This window comes from Acanthochromis polyacanthus, chromosome 3, assembly GCF_021347895.1.
Source record: "Acanthochromis polyacanthus isolate Apoly-LR-REF ecotype Palm Island chromosome 3, KAUST_Apoly_ChrSc, whole genome shotgun sequence".
NCBI lineage: Eukaryota > Metazoa > Chordata > Actinopteri > Pomacentridae > Acanthochromis > Acanthochromis polyacanthus.
The window spans coordinates 11,126,046-11,143,673 of NC_067115.1; positions in this window are offsets into that span (position 1 = coordinate 11,126,046).

A 17,628-nucleotide genomic window follows, 5' to 3' on the forward strand; every position below is an offset into this window, starting at 1 on the left:
GGGACAGTAGCCAACCTCCCTGGACGAGGCCGCAAGAGGAAAATTGATGACAAATTGAAGAGACGGATCGTTGGAATTGTATCCAAAGAGCCCAGAGCAACCTCCAAAGAAATTAAAGGTGAACTCCAAGGCCAAGGTACATCAGTGTCAGATCGCACCATTCGTCGTTGTTTGAGCCAAAGTGGACTTCATGGGAGACGACCAAGGAGGACACCACTGCTGAAAAAAACTCATAAAAAAGCGAGACTGGAATTTGCAAAAATGCATGTTGACAAGCCACAAAGCTTCTGGGAGAATGTCCTTTGGACAGATGAGACCAAACTGGAGCTTTTTGGTAAGGCACATCAACTCTATGTTCATAGACTCAAAAACCAAGCATACGAAGAAAAGAACACTGTCCCTACGGTGAAACATGGAGGAGGCTCAGTAATGTTTTGGGGCTTCTTTGCTGCATCTGGCACAGGGTGTCTTGAAAGTGTGCAAGGTACGATGAAATCTGAAGACTATCAAGGCATTCTGGAGAGAAATGTGCTGCCTAGTGTCAGAAAGCTTGGTCTCAGTCGCAGGTCATGGGTCTTCCAACAGGACAACGATCCAAAACACACAGCCAAAAACACCCAAGAATGGCTGAGAGAAAAGCGTTGGACTATTCTAAAGTGGCCTTCTATGAGCCCAGATCTGAATCCCATTGAACATATGTGGAAGGAGCTGAAACATGCCATTTGGAGAAGACACCCATCAAACCTGAGACAACTGGAGCTGTTTGCTCATGAGGAGTGGGCCAAAATACCTGTTGACAGCTGCAGAACGCTCATTGACAAATACAGAAATCGTTTAATTGCAGTGATTGCCTCAAAAGGTTGTGCAACAAAATATTAAGTTATGGGTACCATCATTTTTGTCCAGCCCTATTTCATTAGTTTGTTTTTTTAAATAATTATGTTAATCAACAATTCAAACGTGATGGCTGATTTTGATTATTTAATTTCCAATACATTTTTATTTATTGTTACTTTTGTGAGTTTCAAGTGATTTCAGTGAGAATTGTGGGTTTTTCCTTCTTTAACTGAGGGGTACCAACAATTTTGTCCACGTGTGTACATGGCCATTATTCCAAAACTCAGCCTGTGATAGCAGAATTGGCATTAAATGACAAAAAGAAAATGAGAAGAAAATGTAAAAGAAAAAGAAAAATTAATTTTAAAAAAAAGCCCAAATGGTTGTTGCATGTTACAAGAAACTACACAAAATCAAAAAATGTGTATTTTTTTTGCATTTTAATTTGGTAAATGGTTGTATTTATATAGCGCTTTTATCCAAAGCACTTTACATGACATGTCACATTCACCCATTCACACACTGATAGCGGAAGCTGCCATGCAAGGCGCTAACGACGACCCACCAGGAGCAATTAGGGGTTAGGTGTCTTGCTCAGGGACACTTCGACATGAGCACATGAGGATCGAACCACCAACCTTCCAGTTACAAGACGGCCACTCTACCCAATGAGCCATGCCGCCCCTATTTATTTTTATTTAATTTATGTACAGATGAGAGACATGATTTCAAATATGTTAAATATTCAGCTTTAGAAATATTAGTCGATGTTGGAAATTGGGCAGAGTCAGGCTGGGTGTTTCCCTCTGCTACCAGTCAAAGATAACATGACTAAATTGTTCTAACAGAGAATCGTGTGCACTGTGGTTCAGATTCATTTAAAGTGGAAGATAAAACAGTTCAACAGCTTTGAGTTCAACCTATTTTAGGGTCATCAATCATTTGTCAGAAAATATCGTGGTCCATATTTCAATCAGTTAAAAACAACTTGGACAAAACTGAAGGCTTATGGAAGTGATTTATTATTTTGAAAGTGCACGATAGGGGGCCTGGAGGAGAAAAATGAACAAATGAATCTTTTTTTTTGTTTTTGCTTTTCAGTAATGCACCAATTGTTGAGATACAGGTACACTATGCTACATTGTACTATACATTAGTCATTGTTCCACAGTTCCTCTGCTAATAGAATAAAGTGCAAACAGGCCATAGAGCTTTCTGAACAGTCAGCCTTTTAATCAGATACTGCAGCTACATGCTGTACTTCTGATAGTGTGCAGCTGGTTCTGTTGATATAATACGAATATGGTACAGCTCCCATGATGCCCAGCCATTAGTCTATATAGGAGCTCTGACTTCAAGACTGCATTATATATGTAAAACACACACATCCTTGATGTATAAGAGAAACCATGACAACAACTTTTTAATAAAATAAATATATAAAAATAACAGGAAAACTGCAATGTAGACTACATGGCTGACTTATGAGCTCAGATCTGTGCAACTTCAACACCCGTCATGTTGCACAGATGGAGACAGGAGCAGATGCGATTTTGCACTCTGCTCAGAATACTGTAGAGATCTTGCTTTTGTTTATTTACATAGGCTCACATGCACCAGTGTTTTAGGGTCCTTCTGCTTATGTCCATAAAAATCCATTTGCAATAAGAATATGTATAAAGTTACAGTGTGTTTGTGTAGCGTCTGTCATACCGTACGGCTACAGTTTGAGACAAATTTTTACACTTCGCACCAGTTAATTGGGTAAGTCTTGCATAATTGGACACAAAATTGGTGTACCTCATTTGACTCCAGTATGGCTGCACAGAGGGCAATGTAAAACGGATTCTGCCGTAATTGGGGTTGGGTTAAGGTGTGTGTGTGTGTGTGTGTGTGTGTGTGTGTGTGTGTGTGTGTGTGTGTGTGTGTGTGTGTGTGTGTGTGTGTGTGTGTGTGTGTGTGTGTGCGCGTCTGTGTGCATTCGTGCGTGCATTTTACAGAAGAAAGACTATATGAAAAAGGTGTAGGCAATCAACTTTATCCCTTACATTTACCGAGATCAAACAAGTCTTGACCTAATTTTGACTTTTTTACCCCCTAATAAGCTCCCTTACCCACCACAGGATCAAAACAGACCTATCCTGTCATCTAAAACAAGCAGCAAATGTGTTATCATTAAAGAAAAGTCTGAAGTATGTTTTTGGTATGTAAAAATAAAAACTGGAACATGTTTTTCTGCTCCACTACACAGCAGAAGGCTGTCCGACTGTCTATACAAATGACCACTTCAGACACGCACATATGCTTGTACACAAACACCAAATACCCAGCCTAACATGCGCACAGAGCAAGACAATAAACTGACCAACTGTTCTGCTGTCTATTTAGCAATGTCCAGTGTAAAAGAGGCGATGGCTCCAGCCATTTTGCAGGACAAAAGGCAACAGAAGTCGGGGAGGTGGGCAGTTGGAGAGTTGTGTCCTGGTAATAATGGGGAGGAGGGTGCTGGCATTCAACCTCGTGGACCAGGGCCATGGAAGCAGATGTGGACAGAGAGGCCTGGGTGGAGGTGGTGGTGACAGAGAGCTGGGACTGATTTGGAGTGGGAGAAATGCAAAAAAGATAAGAATTAGAAGGCAATAGGACTGATAATAAATGATAGTCAAGCAGAGATATGGAAAGGTAATGCAGAGCAGAGAAGGAGAAATGATAGTCGCAGCTGCTGAGCAGGCAAAAAGGAAAGAAAGTAGCAAAAGCTCCTGTAAGGTTCCAGGCAGAATCAGCTAATATATTGGTGTTGTAGAAAAACAGCGGCGGCTTACACTGAGATGGGGAGCGGAGCTGAGGCTGAGAAAGAGGAAGCAAAAAGGAGCAGAGGCTTTGAAAGTGAAAGGAGGCTTTGTTTCCCATGGAGCGCTCTTGTGACGCCAGAGTCTAAACCATCCATTCTGAATGGCAACAGCGGCTAGCCACGGCACACACATGCACACCTCCACACACAGATGACAGAGCACAATCACACCTCTCTTCCATTCTCCCTGCTCTCATCTCTCAGCTCATCTTGTACCACTTTCATACACACTCCCCCAGCTATTGGCAATTCAGATACACACACATACTCAGCAGATCGTTCTCTTGGTGTGGTGAATATGCCTCCTCGTAGTGTTATCTATCTTATGCAATGTTCTGTAATAGTGTGACCATTATGGAGCAACCACGGTGACGGCTGCACTGGGTTAGTGGGAGCAAAACTGGCAGCAATCCCTAATGCCTCCATCGCTTTGGCTTGGCCTATTTTCTCTCCTTTGTACTCTTTGCTGTCTCACAGTTCTTTAGCCGCTTGCTGTCATTAAAGTCAGAGGCACTTACATGTATATGCGCTATTATTGAAGTCAGAGGCACTTATCAGGGAAAGGAGTTTTAGTTCTTTGCTCTCATTTAAATAAGAGGCACTTTATAAGCAGTGCTTTTGTAGACTCTTCCTTATCTGCATTTATCTGCATAGAATTACAGTGATGGAAATTGTTGGATCAGAATTGTGCAGAATGCTGCTATCATTAAGAGCACACTTGTGCAATTTCATGAAAAGCCAATGAGGATGTAAAAGGATTTTTTTCTTTTTTTACCAACTTTAGCGACAGACAGTAAAACGCAAACTACAGAGGTAATAAGCGAAGGAGTTTGTAACACTTCCTGACCTGCTACCTCACTGTGTGCTCCCTGCTTTGACTGTCAGATGTGGTTAATGAGAACCTCTCTGCTCCCATAGAGTAGTGTTCCTATAGAGAACAGCCTGCTGGGTTGCACACACACACAAACACACATGTCCATGCAGAACACACACATCTCCTCACATAGGACCCTGAGAGCCTTGTCATCACACTGAGAGGGACCTGCTGGCCTATTGTAGATCCCCGTGGCACAGGGATCACCTCTTATCCCCGACAAACACACAGAACACAGCGGGTAACTGAAAGCCACAAGCACACACATGCATGCACTGCGTACACACGACCTAAGCCTTCGTAAGCGTCACATTCTCGCACCATTTCTCTCATGCCTTCTCCTCAGCTCTCATTTTAATCACAGTTCTGTCCCTTCTTTTCTCCATCTACCCCCTGTCTCTTTCATTTTCTTTCTCTCTCTCTCTCTTTCTCTCTCTCTCTCTTAATCCCTCCTCCCCAACATCCATCTTACTAATGCCCCCATCATCCAAACACCGAAACCCCCCCTCCACCTCCAATCTCCTCCCTGCCCTTCCTCCGGAGACAACTTCTCCACGGCTTCTGCTCTCCCATTCAGTCTGGCTTGTCCCCATGTATTCATGGAGATCACTGATGGAGTGGGGAGTCTTTGTCAGCGGGTCGGCCTCCTATAACCCCCCTCTGACCTCACAGTCTACACAGTCACACGCACATTCGCCGCGCACACACTGCAGCCTCCTCACTTGCCATATGGCATGGGCAATGAAGGGCTAACAAAAGAGAGCTAAAGAGGTGTCAGAGAGGTTTGTATCTGTGTGTGTGACCTGCATCAATAGAGGGGTAAGCAGCCAGTCATGGGGCCGGGACCAATAGATGAAATTGATTTTTTTTTCTTTTTTTGAATGTGGATAGAAAAGGGAGGGGACTTTCCACCTTTTCTTCCACTGTCTAACTCATTGGCTCAATGAAGAGTAATGAGAGCGGGCCCTGACTGGAGCACAATGGGGGCACACTTGATGGAGTGTTGAGCAATGCAGATCTGTCTTCATCTCCAGAGTGGATTTGTTTTTGTTATGACAACTACACCATCATCGTCATCATCATCATCATCATCACTGTTGTGTCATCATGGTGTCATCATCGCCATCACAGTTTGCAGCATTAGAGTGTCGTCACTGACTTCACCATCCTCATTCTCGCAGTTTAGCGTAACAGCGTCTTTAAATGCCGCTCATCCTCTGGCTTTAAAGTAGTGACATCTTGCAGTTCATCACAACTTCAGTCTAACTTTTTTAAGGTTCTGGCAAATGTTAGTTATTTGCTAAACTATTGGATTACTAGTGTAATTGCTTGAAATGAATCTAACAGCTCAAGAAACTGAAGCAGTCACCCAGACAGAGTGGTAAGCTCACTCTCAATTTTACCACGAAATGGAAGGCTAATTGGGCTAAATCACTTATTTTCTACATATCTGAATGACTGATTGGTGCTTCATTTGCCTCATTAGACTTCTTTGTGTTGCTATGCCACCTGATGTTAGCTATAACTTTGGTAAATGAAATGACAAAATAGAAATTATATCAAAAACTTTAAAAGTAAAATCCAAGTTGTAAATAAGCAAAATTGTTATTCCCAGGCTAGTGACTGTGTCCTCAAGGTTCCCTATTTTTACTTCCATTGCTTCTGTACATGTTTAATAGCATTTTATAGCATAAAAACTAGGTAAAATTAATTTTATATACCTTACTATATATAGGTTTCCCGATGGATGAATAATGATCTTTCAATCATCATATTAAAACCCTTTTCGTCCCATACATTGAACATTGCATTATAAAAGCCAAGTCATGTTTTCAGTATCTTCACGTCCACTATTATCCGCACTTCGTCTTCTGCCCAATGGACTCTCATGAACTATGTGGACATCGTCTTGCAGAACAACTATTTTGACCACAAAAACTGTACACACTGCAACAACCGTACATGTGCCAGGAAAGCAAATAGTCATTTAAAGTGGTTACTGTTGGACTTGGAAGGTGATTTGATTTGTAGCTACATGCTTTTCATAGATGACGTAGAAACACAGTGGAAGTTCTAAATTCTCCAGAAATCCCGTGCTATGTGTGCCTAGTGTGCTTGGCACACCTCACAGTGCTACAACACCATCTGTACAAGCTGCTACATCCTGTAAAGTATGCCAAATCAAAACCAGACCTTCAGAAACATCCACATGAGTCCCATGTGTTTTTTTCTGTGTTTACTATGAAGAGACAATTCACTCTCTGTATAGCAGACTGATGCTTATATATTTCTCTATCAGTCAGAACACAAGGGTGCTGAAACCATGACTTGAACTAAACACTGTAAGACACATGATGGACATTAAAAACTTTCAAAATCCTTCTCTTTTTTCTTTTTTATTAACCTATATCATTTTTCTCCTTTATGGAAACATATTGCCTGTATTAGCATGTTGCAATTTGATTGCACACAATTCAAGATTTGGGTGTGTTAATGCTAGTAGACGCTAATATATGCAGCCTCACGGAGACATGACGACAGGTTACAATGTCAAACACACTTCTTTTTAACTCCACACATCAACTGATTTTCAAACTTGTAGTCTTCACACCTGATTTGAGTGGCATCACTTGAGGCAATTCCTTAGACCTTTCACATTTCCATCTGAAGGTACAAGGGGCTTTATATAACCATATTGCCCAACACCTGTAAACATTCACTGGCATTCCACTTTAAATATCCAGTCATGCCCCAGCGAAGACTGATGACTGCAGCTCGTGACTGGTTGTCATAGTAAAGAAAACCTCTTGCCAGCGCTTGAGCTTTCCAGAGGCAAAAGAAAGTCTTTTCAGATCTTCCCATCACTGTACTTATGACTGTTAGAGTGGTGATGGAAAGATTTGTGGCTCAAACAATTGCTCTACAGAGTTTGAGGTAAAATTAGACTCTACAGTGAAAATAACTTGGCTTACAGCTTTTTATGGGTGGGAGAAGTTAGCCATCCAACTTGAACGCCTTATCTGGAGAATAACTGTCAAATGCGGCAATGGTGCCAAATAAGTTCAAGAGACAAAACTCCTCTCTTTAGCCAGAAAATATACTAAATACTTAGAGCAACTTGAAGAAAAAAATGTGTAAATAAAAAACTGAATTAATGCCCGATGTCATGTGGGTGTGATTTGTATCCTTGGGAACCTACAATGTAAGCTGTTTATACTTTCAACCCAGACAAAAAAATAAATGAATTAATCAACTGCATACTTAATATTTATTCATTCTTTTGTTTTAGTTTCAATATTTATCCACCGTTCATCCACTGGTTTAAGCCCTACATTGTATGTCTTCTTTTGAGGGAAAGAGTCTGTGTCTGTTGCTCAGATGCAAACCTCCTTGCAAAAGCACCTACAGGAAAAGAAAGTGTGTATTTGTGTGTGTCCTCACACATCTGCGTGTCCACAGCGGGGTGAGCCTCATGCCCTATTTCAGTCAGGCCCGATATGATCAGACGTCAGATCGTGAGCTCCTCGTCTCTCACTGGCCCTTGGCGTTTATGCTTGAAGGTGAGAAAAGGTCTAAACGCTGACACGGTGTAACATTGCCTTTGATACTCTGCTACCACAAAGATACAGATCTGCTGGAAACATGCCTCAACAAGTTAAAACACAGACACTGGGCAATGTTAAACTGAAAGACAATGAAGAATGCTGCCGCAGAAAGGGAAAAGGGAGGGAGGTCAAGTGAGCTTTGACAGCTCGGTCTTGGAAATAGTCTGAATGGTGCATAAATACACAAAGAGGTTGCCTGTGTGCAGCCATTTTGAAATGCCCATGCATATTACTTCACAAGGTCAACAACAATACATTTTTGAAAACAACCTTTGAAACTAATTATGTTTAATTTTTGTATTTTTAATACCTGTGTGTGCATGAATAACATCTAATGAGGGGCACAAAGTACTTCAGAATATTTAAAGCAGACACTTCATCTTCTCTCCTGTCTTTTATTTTAGAACATTTATGTATTTATGTATTTGAGAAGCCAGTATGGCACAGGGTTGCTGTACAAATGCAAATGTCCTTCTCTCTTCCCGCCCGTAGCAGAGGGCTTCAGGGCCATAGCAAGCTAAACAGAAGATCCTGATGTGTCTCCTCATACAAACAGAGGAGGCAGGTGGGATGATTTTGCAAAGGATGTACAGTTTGCAGCAGATATAGTACTGTGATCATAGTAATGTGGCAACTTTGATGAAAACACGGCAGTTTAAATAAACTCAGCCTTTCGGCAATTACCTCACGCTATCAGCCTCACCCCCAACAGTGGGAGAGCGAGCAGCGCACACAGTCACAAACAAACATATGGAGCTACTGACATAAAAGGAAAGTCCAAAATCCAGATACAACTATGAGAACAAAACAGGCTTACGTACAAGAAGCAGAAACCTCATTTATATAGAGCTTTTATGTAAGGTGTTTTCATGGCGCTCATTTGATTAGCTCCTGTGATGCAAGCAAGGATTTAAAAAAGTATAGGGACAAAATATGAGAAAATGTTAGGGTTTTTTTTTTTTTGGTGGGAGGGGGTGTTCAGCCAGTGACACTCGGGAGGGAAATAAAGATGAAAGGAATCAGATTATTCAAGAAGAATTGGCAGACTTCAGATCAGCCACATCCACATCGATATCCACTGCAAGGATTTTTCTTTCCCCATTTCTTATACATTTCCCCACCACACATGATACGACTTGACTCAAAATATTTTAGGTGGATCCTTTACAGGCTGTGACTAATTAATTAAGCAGTTTAACTCCCACACACTTTATTTAATTTCAAAGCACTCAGGTGAAAAGAATGGGGGGTAAGAAGAAAATAGAAACAATATATTGTGTATTACGCTTCTTATGACATAAAAAAACAGGGCTTGTTTGGCTTCCTATTTACATATTCTCGTTCTGTCTCCCTTTGCTCGTTCCATTTACCCCCATCTTACTCAGTTTAAAGAATCACCTCCCTCAGAGGAAATCCATATTATTTTTTTCAAACATCTATCAGAAGCTCTGGATAATTGTTAGCACTTTATATATTGAAAACAGAGAGTTGCTCACGGTTAGGCATCCTGCCACGGCGACTGTGACTTGCACACAAGATAGGGGGCACGCACATTTATACGAGCACGTGCACACACATACCCACAAATCACAGGTCTCATTTAGTTCCCTTTCTGTGTTTTAATTAGAGCCGAGGCAGGCTAATCACCTCCTTAGTAGACAGCATCACTAATGAGACAGAGAGGGAGGAGCTGAAAGGGAAGGAGGAGAGATACATATAATTGAAGGGAGTGGGGGAAAAAAGGGATAGCGGAGGAGAAAGTGGTGGGGAATAAAGAAATGAGACATGAGAGGTTGTTTGGAGTAAGTAGATTAGATGGAAGGAAGCAGGGAAGGGAGAGGCGAGAGGGACGGATATGTGATACAAGGAGAAAAGAAGTTTTTTTTTTTTTAAAAAAAGGAAGAAAAAAATACAGCGGGAGAGGTGGGTGGATGAAATAAATAGGGAGAAAATGAAGCTTGAGCTGACAACAAACGGATTGACTCAAAAGAGAGAGAGAGAGAGAGAGACGGGGCTGGAGAGACAGAAGATGGACTTAGGGAAAGGGAACACACACAAAAAAAAAAAAACAAGAAAAGCAAAGGAAACTTGGTGATAGTGCAGCGAGAGAGGAGCCTGAGAGAAATAATGAGAGTCCCTTACCTCCCACAAAGCCAGCCATGTCTGCCCTAACCACCACCACCACCCCCTTTCCCTCCCCCTGCTCTCCCTCGCCTCCCCTCCCTCCTCTACTCTGTGGCTGATCCTTTTCATGCTGTCACCCAGTGAGTGTCTGAATAGCCTTTTTATTATTCAACAGTCTGGGCAGGTCGCGGGGTCAGCGCTCGGCCCACCACCCTGCCACCAGCAAACATCCAAACACACATGCACGCTCTCGAACGTGACCCCACCCCAATTCTCGCGCACCAAGAATGAGCAAAGAAGAAGAAGGAGGGGAAAAAAAAGCTATTTGTGGATGCGAACGCACACAAAACTGTGAAATAGCAACCGGTGAGCGCTCACAGCTACGCTAACTTCAGGCAAGCCGTGCTGACGACGTGTGACAGTCCCTGATGCATTCATTATAACATTTGTCCACCCCTTGTTAGCCTTCTATATCTATCTGTCCAATGCATCTGTAGCGCTGGAAGCTAGTACCCTGGCATTTTCCAAGTGTGTTCTCATGTGGCTGCGTTTGTTCGTGTGTGGAGGTGTATGACTGTTTGTGTGTGACGGGGAGTGGGGGGTGGGGGGTGGGGGGATAACAGAGATAACAGTAGCCTGGTGGTATCAGCTCCATCTTATCTCCTACACAGCCAGAAGCAGGTATACAAGCTAATTGGAAAGTGCCAGACACACAGTGGAGCTGGTGAAACACGCGCTCACCTTTCCAGTGTGCGAGGCACATGAGAGAATTGGCAGCTGGAGAGAGAGAGAGTGAGACACAGTAAGAGAAATGGGGAAAGAAATCGTTGATGGGAAAAGAGCGAAATGATAGGGCGAGAAAGAGACAAAAGAAGGAAGAAGAAGCACAGGGAGGAGTGACAGAACAAGAAGAAGAGATGGAGATGGAGATAGAGCCAGGGGAAAATTGTGGGGAAGACAGCACTGCTCACAGATACAATATCAACAAGACAAATGGTAACTAAGGCACAGCTCACTTCTGAGATAGCACAGGTATTGTGCCTATTCTGTCTGCAACTGTATTGTCAGCGCTGAGCAGTGGGAAAATAGGAAAACAAATAGCCTCTCCTGCATTACTCTACAGTATGTGACTCTTTTCACACTGCTTGGTAATGAGTCACTTTGTCAAATTCTCTCTGAAATGCACTGCCCGACACATTTACAGCGTCGTCCTGTGTGCTTTACCTGTGATATGTTTGCAGTGTTTTCACCCTGGAAGACCCCAGGCCATATTACACGTCACACAAACGCTAAAGTGTCTCCTCTGAACAAACCTATGGGAGATACATTGTGATCATTGAAGGGATTTCTTTTTGTTTGTGGACTGGTGGCATTAGAGAGTTTTCTACTGTTTGAACTTGGAGCAGGTGAGGTGGTACTACCTTTTACAGGTAATCGGCCCTGTCAACTATTCTGTTTCCATTGTGGTGTACAATTCAACAGCTTTGACCACAATGTAAGCTGCAACCATCCCAGAACAATGAAACATTGTAGTTCTATGAGCATATAGGAACCAGAACAATGGAGGGTTTGTTATGTCTGTGTAGATTCTTAGTCATCCAGGTCAGAGTAATCCTAGGAGCTTCAGCAGTTTAAGGTCCTTTAAAGATGTTTTATCTCTCATCCAAGAGGCTTCTTTTGTTCTCTGAGTCGGAGCGCTCAAAGGTTTAGGTATCCTTTGAACGGCTTGCAAGTACCTGTCGTGGAAAACAGCCTAATGGCATATTAATAATTCTGACAATTATGGCAATAAATGACATTAAACAGCTTCACTTACATAGCATACTGTAAAACTGCTACCAGCTATACGTCACTGTCGATTACAATAATTGCATCTTGTTCTTGCTATTGATAGATTTAGAGTGTTGTCATCCATTCACTGAGGACTAGATGTGCAATTTCATAAGAATCTTCAGGTTAAGCTGTTTTGTGTATTGTGCACCTTGATTGTTGTATGTTTCAGTCACAGAAGCCATGGTTTATGTCCAAAATGCACTGCCATATTTATGTTGGTTTTTTTATTTATTGTCAAATTCTCAGGAACACTATTACCCAATTTTTTTAGCAGCTGGTTTGTCAAAATAAAGAGCAACTTATAGTGATTCTCAAATCAGACGGCATTATACAATTCTAAGTGGCCACAAGAAGATGATGTAATTAACAGAATGTCAGTTGAAACTCAACTGGTAAAAGTTAATGTGAAAACCATGATGACATTTTTTGAGTCGTCGATGAATTTGCAGATTGTGACAGTCACCCCATCAGGCCACAGAGTTTTCCTTTGTAAATGGTTTTCATCTCTACAGTGGAGCATAAATGCTTGAATAGTGATGTTTCAGCCATTTGTTTCATGTACATCTTTGCACTAAGCCTGCTTCCACTGCAACTTTTTGCAAAGATTTTTAATGCTTTGTTCAGTTTCCATTTATCACTCTATTTGCTATATCCACTTTATCATGCAGAGGGCTAACACCGGGCAGGAGGTGGAGAACATCCTGGACAGGCTGCAGTCCAAACAGACACCATCCATGCTCACACTCGCACCTGCTCACATGGGCAATTTTAATCACCAATTATTCTACCGTGCATGTCTTTATACTGTGACAGGAAGCCAGAGCGCCCAGAGGAGAAAATAAAAAAAAACTCACTCAGGCATCGGACAGAATACACAAACTCCCCACAGAAAGACCTCGGCTGACTAGCCAATTCAAGTCCAGAGCCTTCTTAATGTGAGAGCATAGTGCTAACTACTGCACCGCCATGCCACCCTCCATTCATTTTTATTTTTAAATGAAACAGCACAAACAAACAGGTGGATGGAAACGCATGTAGAGATGGAGAGTGGAAGACTTTGGGGGAGCAGCAAAGACAGACAAAGCAGCAGTTTCAAAGCAGTATTCAATCAAGTGGTGAGATGATTATACATAATTTGTTCACATCAAAATATGTGTCTCTCCATTGCTTTCTGTATGTTTTTTTAAGATTTATATATTTTTAACCATACCAAATTGTAATGGCAATGCAGTTTATGTCAAATTTATATCGAATGAGCACGCAAAAAAACTGAATGTGAATGTACCTTCTTTTATATTGAACCTCTGCTTTTCAAAAGCAGAGGTTTGTCCCTGTTATTCCACTGAATATGATGGAGAAATATTTTTATTTCTCTATCTTTCACTCATATGAGTCATTATGGTGCATCTCTTCAGAATAAATCATCAAAGTCGGCGCGGGCCTCGCACAAGGCTGGAAGCAGGTGAAAAGTTGTGATAATGGTTATTGATTACAGAGCTAGCACACTGTGTCCTGTCTTGTTTTTATTACAGATGAAGGCCATCATCCCTTCAAGGCTGCCTGTGCTTACTGAAGAGGAATGTGTGGGAGAAAGATGTTAAATGCCGGGTTGCTATTGCTATATATAAAAGTAATCAAGCGTGAACAAAAGCTGGTGTTGATGATGATGTGGTGCATGTGGGAATTATTTGGCTAATTATGACGGATGCTTGTTGAGCTGCCGATAAAAAAAAAAAAGAAAATCTGGAGGGCATGTTAATCAACAAAATGTGCTTGTGTGTATTTACATTTGGATGCATACTGTAAGCTTGATTGTGTGCAACCTTGCCTGGTACCAGCACGTGTTTGTTTTGTGTCTGCACTTTTCGAGATCTCTCCCTTTCTCTCCTCTCCGGGATTTGATGAGGCTCCTGGGAGCAACGGTTTGCACTTCAGCAACGTGCTCTCTCTTTCTTTTTCTTTTTCTCGTGTTGGAGTTTGTCGAAACTAACACCATGAGAGAGCCTCCTTGCCATTCGCTGTTTATCTGGCACAGGAAAAGGCTCTGATGTGAATTAATTGCCTGTTAGCTGAGAGGATCCAATAATAACAGCCTAGCAGTGATGCCGACTTGACAAGACTTGTCTAATGATTAGCGACAGTGATGAACGTTTCATTTATTACTATTCATGTACTGTGGAGAATTTTTAAAAGCAGAATCCAAATTAATTTTAATGACCCAAATTACATTTTTCTTTGGCAGTTTTTTTTTTCAGTTATTGAATAAATTAATGCTTACTTGACAGTTCATTGAGTTTTCTGCTACGCCCCTAATAATTTTGCATATATAATTACAGATGTGGTGGCATTTATTTGAGCTTTCTCCCTTTTTTTCCTATTCATAAAACTATTATAGTATCAAACAGATTGACAATAATGGATGTCCAAGGTAGTACGCAAGGATGAGTTTGCCAATGGCATGTTTGAGGGATTATCTCCCTGCACAGAGTTCTATATTTGTAAGTTATTGACAGTAATCTCAGCATAATGTAGTGCATGCACAGATCAGGTGAGGCAATAAAGATGACAAAATCAAATGAACCATTATGGTAATTGAATTATGCTTGTGTAAACATGGCTGCACCTAATCCCATGCCATTTCTCCACCCATCTTTCCATGTATCCATCCATCACGCATCAACTTGGTCATGTTTTGTCCACTTTCTATTTCTTTTCTGTCTTTGTAGCCATCCTTTGCAAGCATTCTTCTCCTCCCCCCTCTCCCTCTGCAACTTGCTGCCCGCTGAGCTGATTGAACATTTGTTGTTCACTATTTGGATTCTGTCCCAAATCCCCTGCATAAACTTGAAACACCATGTTAAGCATTCCTCAATTGAGTCCAACAGCTTGTGAAATATGTGGTCAATTTGTTCATGTTTTAAACAATACTGCATCCAGATGAAAATGATTGTCTAAATCCACTTTATCTTCCTACTTTGTGTAACCTTTCCCAAGGTCTTACTTTTTTTTCCCCTCCAAACCAAATCAACAGGAGCTCAGGTGCAGCTAGGCTGGTGTATAACTAATGGATACTTGCTCTCTCAAGGTTGTCACAAATCAATCCAGAGTTGTGTTTTCATTAAGCAAAGGTGATAAGTAGTGTGTACGAAAGAGAGAGGAAAGAGGTTTTAATCATGAACATCTGAGGGGCCAGAGGGTACGCTGCACAAGTCTCCATCCCTTTTACTGCACTCCTACACCTCTCCCTCCCACACATCCCTTCAGTTCTTCTCTCCTGATGTTTTCAATTCCCTCTTTGTTTCCCCCTCTTGTCTAATTCCACGCTCTCTCCTAACCTTCTTTCCTCCCCCCTCTACCTTTCAACTCCACCCTCCCTTTGAGCAGGAACTTTCCACACTTCTACACTCCTTGACCCTTCCTCATTCCTGCCCTGCATCTCCCTTCCTTTCATCCGAGCTTTTATCAAGCCCCAACATATTTCAACTTTTGCCTCCACCTTTCCACGCTCCCGTCGCTTCATCATCCCTCTGCTGCTTCTTTCCCTTGCTCCTTCAACCCCTTTCCACTCCACTTTATCATGGCCCCCCATCCATCCCCCCCCATTCCACAGCTGTCAGCTCTCAGAGCCTCAAGAACCGTAAATCTGGTGCAACCCCAGGAAGTGGGTCACCGGGGGACACTTAAACATGTAACACTCCAGTGAGGGTCTAACCCCTGCCAGAAAATTGCCTCATGCATACATGCGAACACAAACGCACACTCGTGAGCACTTCAGCGCACACACACGGACAGGTTTAATGGATGTCTGGGCTTGAAACAGAGCAGCCTAAGTATAGGTCTGTGTTATTGCAACTCAGGTTCTTACTTCTAATCAGTCCAGGTTGTTAGGATTTGTGTGCAGGGGAAACAAGAAGGGCTTTGTGTCACAAACCACACAGTGCTACAGCACTTTCCCTGAGCCTGGTTTCCTCCTACATGAACCCACACCCATCAGTCTGGTGTGTGCCAGGCAGTCTCTGGAGCTAGTTACGTTGTGTTTATAGAAGTGTGCGTGTGCCTGTATATGTGTGTGTGCTTCAGGGATCTCTGGTTTGACTTAGGCTGTGAGCTCTACAACTGATGTCGCTATTTGTTCTACTTCTTTAAAGCACTGTTTCTTACTAGCTAACATTTTCTAATTCAAACGTGATGAGAAAACCCACAAAACTTTTTCATTTTGTTTCTTTTATTTGAGGGGGGAGGCCGGTATGGGTTGCGGCAGCACACGCATGACCTCGACCTCATTACAAGTCCTTAAACCAAACCACACGGCTGAAAAGCAACTTTGCCTGCGCATCAATCAAAAGTGGTTTGCTTGCAATCTTAAGTAGCTCTAATGCAAATGTCCCGATACTGTTCACACATGTCTGCTGACACCTTCAGAAAAGCAGCTGTCACTGTGTGTTCAAAATGGATACATCAGGGATGATGGCCGCCTTCATGTGAAAAAAGCTCGGCCTGTCCTCATTACTGGCCTGACACACATGTTGTGTCAAAGAAATCGCTCCAAATGGGACCAATTCCGTTTGGATGAGGCACATCTCAGAGAAAGTTCCTTTTCTAAAACACTAATCTCTGGACCACAAATTAGCTGTCAGTCATCAGCTGTACACAGACATCGTATCGGGGAAAAAGCAGCCCCCAACAAATCAACAACATGTCAATCACGCACACACGCACCAACACGTGCTCACATTCATTGACGCAAGGAGGTACACACTCGCCTGCAGCACCGTACGTGAACACACGCGCACGCACACACACACACACACTGAAGGACTGGTGAATGTGTCTTACATACGATAGCATTTCCTCCCTTAGACTAATAAGCCCTTACTCTGTTTTCTCTATTAATTCAAGGTGACTCCTGCAAGGCTTTAGAGAAAGGATATGGAACTGAGGGCTCTCAAGTGCCCTCCTACTTAATGTACATTTGCAATTTATATTGCCTCACTGAATTGCAATATAATTTTATAAAGGTCTTATCTCCAAAAAGAAACCATTTAGGAGTCAAGAAAATGTTTCTAAGTATCCAATTGACACCAGTGTCACCTGATATTAAGACAGTGTCTTGATGGGTTTTGGAGCTTAATGAGTGTTAAATGAATTGTAAATTCTTAAAAGGAAAAAAAAACTACTGAAACCATCATGTAAGATGGCATTGGATGCACAATAGGATGTAAAGATATTGAAATAGATTTGCCAGATACATAGATTGAGTTCTTGTTCTAAATCAGATGAGAAGATCAGATACCATTGTCATATCTTTTCATTAAAAATGAAGCAGTATATATGCAAGAGATAGCAACCAATAGAGGTGCAGATAGCTTAGCTTAGCATAAAAACTGAAAGTAATCAGGAAACAGTTAGCTTGTCAGCTCCTCTGAAGATCAGTTGAAACATCTTTTAATCTCATGTGTTTATTCCTTGCAAACACTGAAGTGTAAGAACAACAGTTTCTTGTT